Source organism: Strix aluco, chromosome 4 (genome assembly GCF_031877795.1).
Source record: "Strix aluco isolate bStrAlu1 chromosome 4, bStrAlu1.hap1, whole genome shotgun sequence".
Classification (NCBI taxonomy): Eukaryota; Metazoa; Chordata; class Aves; order Strigiformes; family Strigidae; genus Strix; species Strix aluco.
Genome location: NC_133934.1, coordinates 114,504,883 through 114,521,513, shown reverse-complemented (window position 1 = coordinate 114,521,513; position 16,631 = coordinate 114,504,883).

Sequence of the window (16,631 nt, the reverse complement as noted above, 5' to 3'; positions counted from 1 at the left end):
TGGAGCTTGTCTACTTCCCTACTTAAAGCAAGGTCAACTAGAGCAGTTTGCCTGGGGCCATGTCCAGTCAGGTTGCAAATATCTGCAAGGATACACAACCTCTCTTAAGCAACCTGTTCCAAGATTTGACTACCCTCACAGTAGAAAGGTGGAATTTCCTGTATTCCAGTTTTTGCCCATTGCTTCTGGTCCTATCATTGAGCACCAGTAAGAAAAGTCTGGCTCCATCTTCTTACTCCCTCCCCTCAGATATTTATACATATCGACAAGATCTCCCCCAAGCCTTTTCTCATTGAGACTTAACAATCCCAGCTCTCCCAGCCTCTCCTCATATGACAGGTGCTCCAGTCTCTTCATCATCTAGCCCTTCTCTTTACTCCAGTATGTCTGTGTCTTTCTTGTACTGGTGAGCCCAGAACAAGACATAACACTCCAGATGGGGTGTCACCAGTGCTGGGGAAAGGCAAATAATCACCTCTCTTGACCAGCTGGCCATGCTCTTCCTAATGCATCTCAGGATCCTGTTGGTTTTCTTGCTACAAAGACAAGACTCATGGTCAATTTGGTGCCTACCAGAACCCTCAGGTCCTCTGCAGAGGTGCTTTCCAGCTGGTCATCCTCCAGCCTGTACTGGTGCTTAGGTTATTCCTCCTGAAGCACAGGACTAGAATTTTCATCTGTTGAACTTCATGAGACTCCTGTTGGCCCATTTCTCCAACCTCTAAAGATCCATCTGAATGGCAGTACAACCATCTGGTGTATTGACTGCTCCTACCAGTTTTGTATCATGTGCATATTTGTGGATGGCGTCCCATCATCTGGGTCACTGACAAAGAATTGAAACAGTACTGGCCCAGTATTGACCCCTGCAGTACAGCACTAGTGACTGGTTTCCATCTGGACTTTGTACCACTGAGCACAACCCATTGAGCCTGGCAGTTTGTTTGGCCACTTGTCAATTCACACCATTGTCAACTTATCTAGACCATACTTCATCAGTTTGTCAATGCCAATGTTATGGGAGACAGTGAAAAAAGTCTTGCTAAAGTAAAGATAAACATTCACTGCTCTCCCCTCATCCACCAAGCTAGTCATTTTGTTGTAGAAGGCTATCAGGTTGGTCGGTGTGGGGATACAATGGAAAATTGGCAAGGAGGATTGTAAACACACTCAAGTGACTTGCAGCTGGGGTGCCGAAAAACGCATATATCACACTAATTGTTGCTTAGCCCTGTGTGCTTGATGGGTAGAATGTCTGAATTTAGATAACACAGGCCTGTGAGAGACTCAAGGCACCTTATCAAACATCCTTGAGATTCCTGCCCTGCTGTGGGAAAGATCAAAGCACAGTGGAAAAGTACACTTGCAAAAATCCCTGATACATACAGGCAAAAGCAGCACGTTCAAGATGTTTTTCTCTCTTCAGCTTTTTCTGGCTAACAAGGACCGAGCTCTGCTATGCCTGCATCCCCACTTGTGTGCCTCTGTCTGGGTGCTGCTGTGGAGATTCCCCGGGTTGCGAGGTAACGAGAATAAATTTACTCTTTTCATTTCACCTGTGATTTTGTTGTTGTTTCTGCATCCTGCCTGTGCCGGCTCACACAGTCAGGCATGATTTTCCTTTTGTAAATCCACACTGACTACTCCCAATCACCTTCTTGTCCTCAATGTGTTTGGGATCAGTTTCCAGGGTTATTTGCTCCATCATCTTCCCAGGAATCAAGGTGAGGCTAAATGGCCTATAGTTTCCTGGATCTTCTTGCTTGTCCTCAAAAATAGGAGTGACATTTGCTTTCTTCTGTTTCTCAGGACTCTCTCCCAGTTGCCTTGGCCTTTTAAAGATAATCAAAAGCAGCCTTACAATGACATTGGCCAACTCAACACTTGTGTGTGCATGCTATCATGTCGCATGGACTTGTGTATGTCTGGGCTTTTCAAATGTTCCGTTAACTGATCATCCTCTACTGATGGGTAAGTCTTCCAGAATGTCCCACTGGCCTCAGGGGCCTGGGATTCCTGAAGGCAGGTCCTACCATAGAACACCAAAATAAAGAAGACATTGAGTACTTCAGCCTTTGTCATTTCATTCATCAGCAGGTCCCCTGCCCCCTTCAGCAGTGGACCCACATTTTCCCTAGCCTTCTTTTTGCTGCTGATGTCCTCATAGAAGCCCTTCTCATTGCTCTTCATGTTCCTTCAACAGATTCAATTCCTGATAGGCCTTGCTTTTCCTAACCCCATCCCTGCACGCTCAGTCAGTGTTTCTGTGTTCCTTATAGGTCATCTGCTCCTGCTTTCACCTCTTGTATGCATCATTTTTATGTTTGGCTTTTGTCGGGAACACCTTGTTCATCCATGCAAGCCTCCTGTGACCTGTGCTTAACTTCCTCCATGTTAGGAGGGACCATTCTGGCACTTGAAGGAGGTGATCCTTGAAAATCAGTCAGCTGGATGTCTGGCTATTAAAGTGAAAAACTATATTCAAGAGAGGTACAAAATATACCGGCCTCTTACAGAGGAATTAGACAGTGAAACACTCCCTGTTTCACTGACTGGAGACTTAATTCTCATATTTCCTTCTACTATGACTTTTGCAGGATAAAGTAGATAAGGTTTGGAAAGGTTGGGGAGCATACTGTTTATGTGCTTTGTGCTGGTTTTTAACTAAACTTTGTCTACCATAACAGTGTGCATTGGAGTTCCAACATAATTCAAGAATAAATTAATGAATTATACTGTAAGAAGAAAAGAAGTCGTCCAGAGATGAACTCACTATTTATGTGACTGTTGTCACTTTGAATTACATTTTCAGCTCTGAACAGAGACAGAAAATCTAATATTGTTCATTTGTTTCTAATCTCTAAACATTAACCAGTCTACTTTTAGAAAGGTAATCCTGTCTGAAAAATACAAAATCCTAAGGTCTCCTACCTTAAATCATGTACATAAAATTTCTTAAAATTGTTCATAAACTGAAGTGAATGTATGAATAGATGTCTATATATCTGTTTACAGTTATATATGTATGCATTTGTATACAGAAGTGTTCACTGTTACCAACTCTTGATACATTCTCACGGTGTTTTCCTTAAAGGCTCAGCTTCCAGAGTCAGGTAATTACATGAATCTGTATTTGAATTTTAAATAAAAGTTAGTTCTTACCTAACACATTCAGAGACTTAAATGCAATATAAACAATGTTTGAAACATGAGGATTTCAATGCCTAAGTGAGAGGCAAGGACCTAAATACTTTTAAAGTTGTATCAAACAACACAAAACAAAGACAGCTGACTTCCAATTTAATTTATTTTAAACCAATGTCTTGATTTTTTGAAACTTGCTCACAGCTTCTGGCAGGAAGTTATCATTAACTGTATTGTGATAGGGATATTAAAACCTGCAGTAGAGGTGGGGAAATGTTTGGAATGTCTCAAATTCTTGCTTTAATCACTATAGGCCTACCTGAATTGAAGGCTCTGCCATGAAAAGGAGGCAAGGAAGAGAAGACTCTGCCTGATGAGCCAGTGGTAATCCCAATAAGAAACGTCAACTGGAGCAGGAGAGGGTGAGCTCCTCTGGCACTTGTGACTTTTCAACCCGCATGGTGGTCTCTGGGTAACCTAACCGAGATGCAAGGTTCTTGGTATGGGACTGAAGCCCCTGAACAGCTCCTGCATAGGGACTGACCTCTCTGTCAGATTCAAGCAGCAGATGGAGTCCCTCAGGCTCAGACATGTGCATTTGACAGCAATTAGTTAGACCCCGTTAAATTTAATTTGTCCCTAAATCTTTGCTCTCTGTAAGCATTAATCCTCATGAATGGTGGTAAAATAGATAATCGCTTGAGGAAAAAGGCTGTCTGGGATTAAGCTGAACCATTAGTCTCAACTCAGGCTACAGTATGCATCCTGGTCGACACAGGATGATTTCTGGAGCTGTTCCTCAGGGCTCAGACACCTGGATTAACTGGCATTAGCCAAGAGACAGTGAACAGGAAGGGCGCCTCTTGCTCTCATAAAATCATGTTTATGCACAAAAGTAACACAGTATTACTGACAGCTTGTATAGTCTTGTGCAGGAAAATAATTTCTTCTTCTGAGGGGATATCCAGTCGTAGCCTCTGTGCCGAGACTTAAAAATGCAAGAAAAACTTCCTACCTTGTCTTTGGTGTTACTATCACACAGCAGTATGTACAGAAAAAAAATCAACCAGACCTCCTGCTGTGGGAGGACAGGGACATAGTTATTCTGAGGAGTAAGTTGTAGAGTAGGGTAGAAATTGGGAGAGGAGAGGAGAGGAGAGGAGAGGAGAGGAGAGGAGAGGAGAGGAGAGGAGAGGAGAGGAGAGGAGAGGAGAGGAGAGGAGAGGAGAGGAGAGGAGAGGAGAGGAGAGGAGAGGAGAGGAGAGGAGAGGAGAGGAGAGGAGAGGAGAGGAGAGGAGAGGAGAGGAGAGGAGAGGAGAGGAGAGGAGAGGAGAGGAGAGGAGAGGAGAGTTGGGAGTTATAGTAGAAGTGATCGCAATGTGATCAGAACCTTGGCTGGAGCCACGAGCCCGTGTCAGTTATGCCATCTGACACGTGACAAATGCATTTCAGTCATCACTGGCTTCTGTTGTTTTAAAGTGAGAGACTGAGCAGTAAAGAGCTCTGGGTCTCATTGCTAATACCAACAGAGGAGCCAGCTTGTGATGTTAATAATTGTCCTTTCTCTCCCCAGTTTAGAATAACTGAAACTTCAGGAAAGAGAAATTAAGAACAGAAAAACATCATTAGGAAATACAGTGGTTATTTGGTTGTATTTACAAATCCGTAATTTTCTTCTTATTCTGACAATTACTTCAACTAATTCTGTGGATGTTACCTTTATTATTACATTTGTCAGTATCTGTCACTGTAAAAAAAAAAAATCTCCAATAAATGCCCTCAATTTCTCTTCTAGAGTAATCTCATTAGCTCTAAGTGAACAAAATACTTAATTTGTTGCCATAGCAGTGGAGTTTTGAGAAATAAATGGTGACCTGCACAGAGAACTAGCACAAACCTGATGAGCATGTACTAGGACTATTATAAAATCAGAGACTGGCTTTACTAGCTCTAAGAAACAGTATTTGTGACAGCTACCATGCTGTGTTTGTGAAAATTAGCATGACCCTTGCTGAATTAGATTTCCTGACAGTAAGTTTATTTTTTTCATACCTTTAATCTCAAACTTGTGCAGAATTGACTATACCACCCACCTACATGCCTAAAGTAAAAGCATATTGCAGTGTTAATAATGCTTTAGGAATTAGAGTTACAAGTGTTAAAAAACTGCCTTCTTAAACCTATCACAGCATCATGGCCCAAAGGATAAGATATGAACATGGGAGACAAGAAACCGAGAACATAATTTTTATTTTGCTTTAGTATTTCTACACTGAAGTAAAAAATGTTTGGGAAGGTCTCTGCTGGGCAAAACCAGTGACAGAGAGCAAAAGAAGGTGTGAGATTTTCCGTGAAAGAGGTGAAGAGAAAGCATGCAACATTCAACACTGCTAAGGTCCTCGGTGTTTTATTGCTTGTGTACCATGTTTGTGACCCATGTCAGGGTGCAGACCCTGGCTCAGTAACAACTAAAGTGGACTGATGTTGCTCATGTGCTTGAAGGCTCCCTTCCAAGCAGCCAGTGAGCTCCTCCAAATTGGTTTGCTCCACACAGGAGTCCAGGATCTACGTAAGATGAACTGAAGGATAGACTGTCAGAGACTAGAGCCTTGGTGTGAAACACAAAGTGAATTAAATTGACAGAATTGGGGCACTCTTAGAGCAGCCTGTAGGAAAGCTGCTGCACTTTACATAGGAATGTGGATATTTTTCTCATCTGCAGACCCTTACAAATTGTCAAGTAAATTTAAGCCTACTCACAATTGGTTAGTGTTCCCCAGCTACATTTTGCAGACCCACTGTGTGCATGGACCATAAGCTGAATACTACTGGGTCTCATAAATTAAGTGTGAGCTCATCCAGAGCATCCATTCTAACAGGCAATATAGTGGCTGAAAAGCACCATGGCTACTTCTCCTTCTACTTACTCAGAGCTATAATGAGTATTTTAGCATAAATATGTACTGCAGCATGTAACTAGAATCACAAACTGTGTAAATATTCCAAAGTTTAATTCAATACAAGATTGGTTGGGGAAACACACCAGAAGAACACATATAAAGGTTAAAGATAAACTTTCAAGAAAATCATCTTAAACTCTCAGAGTTGTTGTCTGAGATTAGTGTAAATGAAAGTACTGTAAAAAGAATTTCTCTGTATGTTCTCCCATTTGTTTAGTTTAAGGTTTGATGGTACCTGATGACAGATTCAGACTGGTCCATGCAAACTGGTCCAGCTGCAGCAGAAGATGGAAGAGTAGACCTACCACTATTTTACATCATTACACCATTTTATATCTGGGTCTAGTTCTACAATATCAGCAAAAGCTTTCTGACCTGGCACCTGTCCCACAGAACTGATGACAGTGTGTGAACTAGGACTTTAGTTAGCCATATTCTCTATCTGGACTTTTTTTTTTTTTTTTTTTAATATAGAAGCAATATGACATACACGAAACCTGAACTCATATTTCAATCATTTTTTTTTAAACTGGCCCTCAAGCCCCTGTGTTCTCACTTTCAGGAGGGTCCAAGTTAGCAGTATTACAGCTTACTGCAGCCTCCAGATCTTAATTTTGAAGAGAAGTTTTTCTATTTATTTTTATAGCTTGGAAGGTGGCACAGGAACCATCCAGCCGGTCCAAGAATCGCCAGTGAAAATGCTGAGAATCCAATGATTGTCTCCTAAATTAAAGGAAATAAGGTTAAATAAAGTTAAACAAACTGGAATGCTCCCAGGGTAGACAGTCTATTGCCAACCAAATTATTGAACTTCTGCAGCTATAATCCCAGAAACGTGACAAATTCTAAAGGAAAAATAATCCAAAGAGGATTATTTTACATGTTTGGACTAGAAGCACTAGTAATCCGTGGCAGTTGGAAAAAAAATTATCTTACTCCATGTCATGCACAGACACACTTAATAGCATAAAAGACACATTTAAATAGATGGCAAATTTCTTATTTTCCTATAGTCAGTACATTTTGTGACCATTTCTTGAGCTTTCTATGAATAAAATCTTTATAGAAACAGGATTATTTGCTTAATAGTTACAGTAGTGCAGCTCACCACTAATCTTATACAAGAACTTCGGGTTTCTAACACTGGGAGCTGATATAATAGGGGACAGAGTTGATGCTAAAAATTTAGTTATGTGTCTTCTATAATCACAGAGCAGTTGTGTTGGTGAGTATAATCAAAGCTCATTAAAAGGGTACTCCACAGAAATGGGAATTTGTGACGCATGTCTCTATAGGATGCCATGAGAGCATTCCCTTCCTCTGGAGAACAAATCTGCTGTCTAGGAGGTGGGAGAAGAAGAACTTCTGTGAGGAGTAGAGGGGAGTTCCTGGGGAGAGCTGTCTTCTAGCTGGGGTGAAAAAAATCCATATTGTCTATACAGGAAAGAATAGCAAGAGAAAGCTCTTCCTGGGGAGACTGGGCTCTACACCCAAGCTGTCGGTAAGGAGTTGAAAAGTGAGGGCACAAAGATACAACTCACCACCAGTCCCACTTTTTCCTTGGGTGGGGATCTGTGGATGCAGCGGCTGCTCCAACCAGCAGACCTGAAGCGGAAGAGTAGGGATCCGTGATGCATTACAGGGCTCATCGTTTTATCCCAGTGAGGGGACAGCACAGCTCAGGTATCCTGACCAGACAGTAACTACTGCTGCCAGGAGTCTCCCAGTCCTTTGCTATTTTCTACTGCTCAGAGCCTGTAGGATGCTGAATTCTTTTCAGTGAAGACAAGGAGTCCTTCTTGCCAGTCAAGTCACTTCATTTTTATGTTGGGTGCAAGAAGCACCAACACAAACCAAAATACACTGGGTAGCTGCTGTCCTTCAGTGAGCACCAGCAGGAGTGTGTGTATGTGCCTGCTCTCTGGGAAAGGACCACCTTGGGATGATGCATCACTGAGTGAGGCTGCTGAGCCCAGCAGATGGGAGGAGTCTGTGTCTGCTGCTGATGATGTGAGGCAAAATGGAGAAAACTCTCTGTCCTCCCATCTACTAGAGCCTTAACAGTTTTCTTTTCACTATATTCATATGCACATGTCCTCCACATAAATGATTTGCACTCCCCATTACATGCTTTCTGAAATTCCCATTTGTCCACGCTTGCAGTTCACTTACCACCTTCATCCACAAAATGATCTGACCAGTAAATGAACAGTACCTCAAATAAAATACTTCCCTGCCCCCCACTGCGGAGGATATCTCCTTCCTCCACATCCTACAAAAGACATTGCTAATCCAGGTATACAAAGAAGCTGTGAAGCAGCCTGCTAGGAGAGCAGCCATACACAGCAGGGACAGACTATCTGGTAAGGTCAAGCCACCTGTCTGGGTCCAGTGTCAAAGCAGAATGTGTGACAGGATAACAGACAAAGGCAGAAAAATGTTACCAGCATTACTGGTAAGAGATTATTTAAGAACAGTAGTAGCTGGGTGGGCACAGAATATGTCCACTCCTCCACACGCAGAGCTGGATGAATGCTGGAGAGTTACAGTGCTGTGACACTAAGCACAAGCTTAGGAGCCATTAGCCCAGGACTAGTACCATACTAACTTGGTGACTCAACTTGCAAACTGGGGCTGGTTTATAGCCAGTCAGCTTTCACCAATAGCAATCAAACATCTGGCAGTCATTTTATTCATTTCTTCTGTGCTTTCTCCTGCCTTCAATTACCAAAAGCTGGAAGCAGACAACTATGGCATCGTTCTCTAGGCTTCTCATCAGAGTACATCCTCCAAGCTCACTTCCATGACAGCCTGCAACACAGTCGTGGTGGTGAGACCCGCAGCTTGAGGGTTTTTTGACAATGTGCAGAATTTGTTAGCAAGGTGTGAAGAGCAAAGAGTTAGCAGTCTACACAAACAGTAGTGGATCAGTGATTAAACAGACACATCTGGCATGTATTTTACCTGTTCTGTGGTTTTGTTTTCTTGGTAAATTTACTTGCTCAATTTTATGGAGGAAGAGACAACAAGGTTTTTTTCCTGTAAATCCTTCCAGAACACTAAATAGCCCACCTCGCTGTAACAAGTACAGAATTTGTCCAGAAATAAATATGTCTGAGAGGTGTGTCTAAAGTAACTAGAAAGCAAAAGATTGATTTGCATTCATCAGTTGTGGCAATAGCAGCTAAACATGCCATAGATAACCCTAAGCAACCAAACTTCCTGAGACAGATCCTCTAACACCAGGAGGTTGTACTATATATATGACATATGATATTTTAAAATAACAGTTTTCAGGTTCTACTGCTTGTTTTCAGGTACTTAGCTTTTGGGTTTCATGCTTTCTACATGAACTTTATTTTTCTCTACAGCTATGAGGATTGGAAACTTCATAAAGTTATAGAGATTCTCCTTTCAACTTCCACTTATCTCCTGCACAGACCTCACTAGCATTCATTCCTGTGTTAAAATGAAAACAAACACTGTCCTACAATAGCAACAGTGGCTCTAATTAATCTTACCAGGGTTGGCAATTATTTTCCAGCTTTCTGCACATTCACTAGAAAATGAGACATAATCTTATCTTTCTAGCAAACCTTCCAACTACTCAGCTATAAAGTTCAAACTAATCTTCCTCATTGCCATAGCCCTCTGCTCATAGTAGTGCAGCACCCTGGCATTTACAGCCAGCCTATGTATTTATACATAGCAGTGAACAGTATTTGTCAAAGTCCGCCCCACAGCTCAGCTGTTCTTGGATCCACACCGGCCCTTTTGCTCCTCACTCAGTCTGTGTCTCATTTAGTGCCTGAGCATGCTCAGCCTGTTCCAGCCTCACCTATACTTGCATTGCCGGCCCTCCAGTCACTACTTGTACACCACTTGTGAACCCTAGGAGTTTTCTCACGTTACATTTAGATTTGAAAAGCCTTTTGCTGTTCCTAGGTTTGTTATTGGTCCCTTCAGGTGGCAGGAGGACTTCAAAGCTCTCCTGGCACAGTTTACCCAGCAGCTTTCTTCTTCTTTGCTACCTTAAAAATACATTCTGCATTTTTCCCTACATACCTGATCCCACAGGATGGTTCCTTGTTTTTAAGAGTATTTGCTCTTTAGACTGCTACCACTGGAATAATTTAATTTTGAGTTGCTGAGGTCCCTTCTTATATGTTCATTAGCTAGTACCATTTTGTTGTCCGAAATCTGGGTTCTTTCACCCAGTGTGCAGTAAGCCAATCAACACACTGAGTCGAGATATTTATTAATAGACTGCAGAGTAGGGTGCTAGGCATCTAACACAGCCAGCACTCTGAACAATTAAAAAACAAGGTTTATATACTTTCTCAGAGTTAGTCAAGACCCGCAGATTTGTTGACTAGAAAATGCAGCATATTCAAAGATAAGGTGTATAATTACAGTGCATACATTACTTCATCATCATATTGTTTACATATTAAAAAGGTAGGATTTTCACATTTAAATGAAGGTTAGTTTGTATAAAGTCTTGTTTATGGATCAAATATCTAACTTTTAAGCCTTGTCCTTGTTTTAATTGCCACCACATAGCTGAGTGTGATAGTATCCTGCCATATATTTGTCTCTCAAGGCTAAGCGTGACAGCATCCTGCAATATATCCTTGTGTTCCTGATTAGATGTTCCTCCTAGTTGTAATGCTTCACTTGACCTAATGCCCTCCCGTAGTAATTCTCAGAGAAGTCACATAACAATTTCCTCATGTCTTAGCTGAGAGGGCAGATTCTCTAGCCACTGCTACAGTGATACAGGTTATAACATCCCCATCAGAGCAAAGCACTTTCAATTAATGTACACAGAGACAGCACCGACCCTCTGATGTTGTAGTTCATTTTCTCCCTCATCTGCTCCTGGGGGAAGATTGCAGATAACAGTGTAAGGCTGTTTCAGCAGTTTTAGTTCAGCATGAGGCCACTTACTTATTTTATTTAAAAAGTTGAAATGAGTGTGCAGGAAGTTAATGCTGGGCCATATTGTCTATGGTACTCAGTTTCAGAATATCACCTGAGAAAACCAAGCCTGCTGCACAGAGAATCATTAACCCTCCCTAGACATAGACATTTAAATCCTTATTTTAAAGAGAATGGAACATACAGAACCATGGCACGTGTTGAAACTTCTCTGAAAATTATCACTCATTATCACTAATCTACAAATCTGCATTTTTTTCAGTCCCGATAAAATGACTCCAAAGATATCATTGGAGAGTGAATTTTTAATGACTTTTTTATTCCCACAAATAAAACCCTTGATATTATCTTTGAAAGACTATTTCTGATTGTCTTTTTTTTTTCCACATAGGAAAACATTTCAGTCAGAGTGAACTAGTTTCTGAACTATCATTGTCATAAAAGATTAAAGATGCATAAAGATACAAAGGAATTCAAAACTGTAGTCTTACAGTAATGTAAGTTTAGGCCAGTTGTACTGATGGTAGTATTTAACCAGTAGAACTGTGGTGAAATTTAGTTATCTAATTTGAAAAAGAAGTAACCACAATTACCTTGGGTTTTTTTGGAATGTGGATTGTTGGTTTTTTATATTTGGAAGAAAATAAATTCTATTTCTACTGCTTGGTCACATTAAAAAAACTGCCTTCAATAAAATTAAATACGCTTGATATTTATAAATGCTGATTCCTGATATCAGGAATAGTCTCTTTTTCCATACTTTACAGATCAATAATAAGTATAGTAGAATATAGAGGATTTGGTGGTGATTCTCCCATTAGCTGCTTCTTCAGATAGAGAACAACACACTTTCTAGTCTGCAAAAGGAAACTATTCTAACATCTGTTTCCAGGATAGACACAATCTAGATGTCTTTTAACATAAATTCATGACCTTTTCATTCTGAACCTTACTGGAATGCTTATTTAAGCTGCACAGGCTCTTAGAAGCAGTTTTGGGAAAAAAGGCTGGAAGTGGTTTTTCTGACTGTAGCAATGGGACTTGGCCAAACTGACTCCCAGCATAACCCTAAACACAAGCACAGTACCCTACACACAGAGAAACCTGCCTCTCTTCGAGGCACGACCTGGGCTTTTTGTGTCTTTCCAGTGCAAACACTGCCACCTGGGGACTGCAGAGCTGAGCCTCACTCCGATTTTAAAGTGGAAAAGCTCACTAACTTCAGCGAAGTTGCTCCTGAATTACTAGAGTATATGAGAGGAAGGAACCAAATGCTGGAATTGGATGCTGCTTGTTTATAATCCAGAATACATGTTGCTCAAGAGCATTGCCAAAGCAGGCTTGATAACACAAGTCATCATTACATTTTGAATAAACAAACCATTTACAAGTTAACTATAGATATTCTTTTGCCTTGAGCATTTGCCCAGTATTTGATATTCTACAGGTTATTCCTGTGCAGAAGAAAAATTGAAGGTAGGTACTTCTTTAACAATCCTTTTTTTAAGAAAAGCAGCTAAATAATTGTTGTGTCCTTGAACACAGACATAACAAATTTCACGTTCAAAATTCTACAACTGGTTTTATTCTGAAAAAAAACCCCACAAAACTATCCTTCCTCTCAACTCCAATCTCCAGTGAATTCATCCCCCAGACTTTATTGAGGTATCTAAGTTAGGAGCGTGGACACCATAGGTTCCTTCTATCATTGTTTTTGATTTTTTCATTGTATAGATCTTCCCTTCCCTTCATTGTACTCCTACAATCTGAATCTACCATTCAGATGCCTTTCTTCCTCTACTGACTTTAAGAGTGACTGTGCTCCTAACAAAGATACCTTGGTTAAGTACTGATGTTTGATGGGATGGATCTATGCCTGACTGCTGCCAGGCTTAGAAAATCAATGAGGCTTTCATGATTGGTGTGGGATCTCTGCATGGACCTAGGAATGTCCTTACTAATACTGAAAATGAAATAATGAAAATTGGTATTTCTAATTATTTATTAGTCCACCAGAAAGAAAGGCTGGTGCATTATATTACTGCAAGTATTGCTTCAACATTTAATAAGTCTGCTCTGCATAGTGTGTATACACAAGGAAAAAATACATTCTTGATTTTGTCAGTGTATTGCCCTCAGAACAGTAAATATAATATCACTGACATAAGAAAACAATGGCTCTAATTGCAAAGACTTACAAATACTGAGGAGGAATACAAGCAAAGAAGAAAGGAAAGAGAGGAGAGGAGTGAGGAACGTTGTGAGGGATTTTGAGAGCAGAGCCTGCTGCTTCAGTTCATATTCTCAAATCCATTTAATTTTAGAAATACTATTAATGGCAAATGGAGAAGTCCTTCTCTATCACTGTCTCTCAGAGATCACTGTTAGAGCTTCCACTTGAGCACTCTGGTACTGCAGAAACTGGGAAGCTGCCCTTTCAATGATTCAGAGCCTGACTGTCAATTTGTATAAGAGTTTAGGATGATTCCACACCCAATTGTCAGAAACTCATTCTCCATCCCAAATTGTATTTATGGCACATAAAGGCTGAAGAGCAACTAGGCTCAGCCCTCTCACTGTGAGACTGTACAAGTGGAGAAAGAAGTGAATGATTCGGTTTATCATCATGTAGAAAAAAAAAAAAAAAAACCTCTTTTGATTTACTGCCTGAACAGAGCACATAAGAGATAATGGAGAGAGCTTCCTAGGTGGACAAGTTAATGGCAATAAAGTGTTCATGTGCTTTGGTCAAGAACACAGCACTTTAAAAGGGGCAACATGCTCCTAGGTTTTGAATGACTGCACTAACAAGGAAAACTCCACAAAATGGAATTTATTTAACAGAGGCCTGATTCTCTCCTCCTGAAGTCTAGGTAAGTCGTACCAATGACACAAGAAGACCCAGAGAAGGTTTGGTATGCTGTTACATAAACCTTATTAAGAAGGGCAGCAGGTGACTTTTTAATTTGTCATTTACTTCAAGCTCAGTTTGATCAACAATAGCAAAAATAAACAAGCTGAGAAAAAAAAAAAATCCCATAATGTATGAATACATCGATCTATGTTGGAATCAAACATATTCTAAAGCACAAATCTTATTAAACAACATTTAATCTTCTGTTGCTATTTTAATATATACCAAGCTTTTAATTTAATTTCTTCTGGATTTTTATCATGTCATTACTTGTTTTAAAACCATATGGTAATTTTTTGTACATGCTGTTTTGCTTTGCATGTAATTTAGACCTCTGGTAGCTTTTGGTCTTCGAGACCCATTTGACGCTGTAGATGGCACTAAATCATTGTGCAATACAAAGCAGACTCAGTTACCTACATCTGCATGGGTGTACAGTGACTTTACTCTGGTTTTGTTCTCCTGAAGGACAAGATTTTTATCCACCTAAGTAAGTAGCATGAAAAACAACTTAAAACTTGCTTGCAACCTGGGATAAAAGATATTCTCTGCTATGCTTTTGACTGATGTATACAGTATACAGCATTTTTGTTCTGTAAGCTCAAACGATACAGCCAACTGGTGGAAGAGCTGGAATACAGATTACGTGATGTTACGCAAGACTAGAATTCCTCCAGCTGTCCTGGTACAGTTCAAAGTCTGAGCTTCTGAATGGTACAGTGCTGTAAGACTGCTCTTGGATGTGCTGGGGGACCTGGCAGGCAGTCTAACTGACTGAAGAGTGAATGTGGCTCCCCGGGCAGTAGAGGTGTAATAGTAGAGGACACTGCTTTCTGTTTCTGGCCACAGCCGTTTCAGTACAGTGCAATTGTTTTTGAGAAAGGCTGAGAATTTTGCAAGTTCTTTCAATCAATATTTCTGTATATAGTAAGGACCCAAACTGGCTGTTGCCTTTATTTACAATCACAGAAATAATTAATGTATTGCTAACGCTGGTAGAAGCAATGAGATGCTGAATTCCTCTGAAAACTACTCTACTTTTATAAAGGGCCTTTATTTCAATTTGAGGATTCATCCTACATCCACCAGCCAGTAATAATGTTCCTATCAGTTTTAGTGGGACACGATGAGCTTTTTGCCACTTTCCTTGAGAGACCAAAGTTTCAGAACTTTAACAATATTTGACTTTTCTCTGCTGTTTAACTGATGACACTCCTCCATTTTTTCTGTAGGGAGCAGTAAGAGAGCTAAGTACTATTTATATTTTTCCCTTGGAATCTGATGAATAAGCAAATGATAGTCTAGAGTCCCAGCTGGTATGAGCTGGCACTGTACAACTGAAGACAGTGGCACTGGGCCAACCCAGACAGAGGGAGGAGACGCCTGTGGTATGATTGTTCAATACATTGTATTTTGTACAAGACACAGAACTGATCTCAGTGGCTGGTAGTCATTAGCTGGAGGCGTTCTTGCAAAAGCAAGCAACTCTTAGTACCCTGATTCGTCCAATTTGGATAAATGCACTGTTCCTGCTTTTAAAATCGCTGCACTTATTTTATCTTCTATTATCTTTTTCCATCAGATTCCAAGAACAGATAATCTTTTGGCTTTTTCTTCTATTGTGGGTAGGCATCACAAAGTAATTGCCATGTTCAGCTCTGGAGGACGATGTAATCCTGGGGCTCAGTCCAGAGACAGGTCATTTGTTTCAGTGGGTGGTCTTTGGCATCTTTATCTTCTGTCTGCAATGCTCATTTTTATGTCCAGTGTTTGCTCACAGAGAGTTACAGACTGAAAGTGAATTCTGCCCATAGGAATCTAAAGGCATGTCCGTGGAGTGCAGCAAAGAAATGCAGACATTCTTGAGCTGGTAGAGATGATGTTAGCTCTGGAAATGCCCAACACCTTGCTGAATATCTGTACTACTCTTGGAGTCGGGTAAATATCCCCAAGAAGTGATGTGTGGATGTAATAGCTCAGCTGCACTAGCTCCATTGTTCTGAGAAAAGACTTTTGCTCAGTGTGTAATCCTGGATTGGTCTCTCCAGAGCACAGGTTTAATTCAGCAGGGTAGGGATCGCCAATAGATGTTATGCCACAAGACTATTGCTATCCATATATCTATATACAAACCACTGCACGAGCTACACTATAGTCTAAATGGGCCAAATAAAAAAACTCTTTAGAAAGTGAAGTACAGAGACAATCAGACACCAAGGGAGAAATTTATCAGGATCTGGCATCAATTCATTTTTATTCCCCAGTATCATAAAAGGAATTGGTGGAGTCACTGTCCCAGCAAAGCCTGAGGCTTATCTTCACCTTGAGACACCACTTTCACAAGCAGTTTCTGCTTTCACATCCTCAGGCAGCTGCAAAGGTCTACAGAAGCAAAGCTGGTCTTACCAAGATAACACCTTCTGGCACATCAGGCTCCTTTATTTTTAAAGGGCAGAGCTTGCACCAGAAATAAACGTACATGTGGTGGGAAAAGTGAGGAGTAACAAGGCAAATGCCATATGCAGCACAGCAAGCGGTAGCAGCATACCATTGCTCACAAGATTCATAGCAGAAGTTAATTTTAAGGAGGGATTTGAAAAAAGCTTTTTGCACAGATCTCCTCCCATGTACTTGGGATGGCCTAAGGCAGAGGATGAAAGTGCTTGGGAGAA